Consider the following 1,924-nt stretch of genomic DNA (forward strand, 5'->3'; position numbering starts at 1 on the left):
TGGCTAATGACTTTAAATTTAAAAAAATAAATAAAATTAATAAATAAAAAATAAATCCACGGCAGGAAATGGAAATAACCCAGAGGGCGCCATGCTCCTGGAGGCTGAGCTAGTGGTCACGGCCAAGGCCTCTGGCGGTGAGGGCACCGGGGTTCTGAGAGGTGGCTCGGTGCAACCCTGACCCTGAAGCCCCATGGCCATGGCAAGGTGGAAGGACTGGGAGGGAAGACCCAGCCAGGACCCGTTCTGGCTCCACGGCTGCTACAGGGCTGCTCCCAGCCCCACCAGGCGGTGTCTGTTTAGAACCAGGGAGAAAACCTTTTCCCTCAATTGTTCTTTTTAAAAATGGTTGCTCAGCATTGACACAGAAAAACATCTGACATAAAACTGGGGCCGTTCACAGCTGCAAATGACCCAGAAGTGAAGAAAATGTAGTAAACGCAAAGAGAGGACGCTGTATCCCCAGGCAGGCCTCCTGTGAGCAGGTGCGGCTGGGGCACTGGACGTGCCCGTGCAGACAGTACTGGACTCCACAGTGTCCCTCGAGGGGACAGAAGTAGGAACCTGCTCTGATGGCTCCGCTGAAGTCAGCACCCCCTGCTGGAGACGGGGACAGCCCCTCATGAGTTCCGGGTGTCCTGGTGATTCTTGGGCACGGCCCAAATCTCAGCTTCTTCATGACCCGGGGCCAGCCCAGCAGCTGCACCCAGGTCCTCCAGGGCCAGCCCAATAGCTGTGGGTCCCGCAGGTCCTCCAGGGACAGCACCTTGGTGGGCTTGTGGTCCAGCAGGTACCTGTTCAGGTCGCTCTTATCGTACCTCATGCCCTCGATCCCATTGGCCCAGTTGACCACCATCACCTGGTGACAGGCTGAGGTCAGTCAGTGAACCTCCGCCACAACCCCCCAAAAAAGGCCCCCATGTAGTAGAAGTCACCCTGGTCCTTGGGGATGTGGGCCTGGGACTGGGAACAGCGCTCATAGGTTAAGTCCTCACGGGCCACCCAGTAGAAACCAGGGTGCAGGGTGCCAAAGAGGGGGGACAGGATCTCCACGCCCACGTGGTCACAGAACTTCATGTCCACATCCCCGCACACCATGTCATCCACCTCATGGAGGAAGGGCTCCTCACAGAAGCGGCTCATCATCGCCATGTGCTGCATGGACAAATCCTGCCAGCGTGGGGCACCGCGGACCTCAAGAACCACCACCCTTCAGTGCTCCTGGAGGGGCACACGGGACACAGCAACCAGCTGGTCGGTGAAGACATAGTAGATGAACCTGTGTCCACCATGAAGTGATTCTGCAGGAACAGCTCCAGGAAGACCCCGTATCCACAGGGGCAGGGGACAGGGCAGGAAGAGGGTCACTGCCAGAGGCTGGCAGCAGGACCCCAGAGCTGGGGGTCATGGACGAGTGCACCTTCTTCATGGGGACAGGCCCTGGGCTGCTTTAAGCAAGAGCCACCTCCTGACCTGTCCTGAGTGAATCTGGCGGCAGGGCCTCCCTACCTTCTGCTCCCAGAGATGGGGTCCATCAGTGCCCCATCTTACAAAGGGGAGCCTGAGGCTTGGGAGGCTAGAAACCCATGCAGCCACACAGTCAACATGCTGGAGCAAGGAACACTCCCTCTGTGCTGAGCTCCTGGGCAAACCCTGCAGGTGACCTCCCCTAGCTGCCCCCCTGCAGGTTCTGTCCCCACCTGCCATGAGTTGAGCACCTTTGGGCACAGCCCGTGTTTCTATGTCCTACAGACTGGGTAGAATCAGCAGGGCCGGGCAGCTCCCCCACTTTAATTTGAGTGGGCTGTCGCTGGTCCCCAACAGAGCTGTCTCCACCCCCTATAGGGTCCTCCCTCGAAGGCTACTGGGCCTCTGGCTGACAAGGTCCATCAGTAAACCACTGGTATTCCTAGGAGGGGTCACC

General features: G+C 58.0%; 1 pseudogene; it reads right to left on the bottom strand.

Annotated features, from left to right (window-relative positions):
- Positions 1–446: 446 nt before the first annotated feature.
- Positions 447–1,337, bottom strand: LOC118003859 (annotated as a pseudogene).
- Positions 1,338–1,924: the final 587 nt, after the last annotated feature.

Source organism: Mirounga leonina, unplaced genomic scaffold (genome assembly GCF_011800145.1).
Source record: "Mirounga leonina isolate KUSES-001 unplaced genomic scaffold, KU_Mleo_1.0 Mir_91382, whole genome shotgun sequence".
NCBI lineage: Eukaryota > Metazoa > Chordata > Mammalia > Carnivora > Phocidae > Mirounga > Mirounga leonina.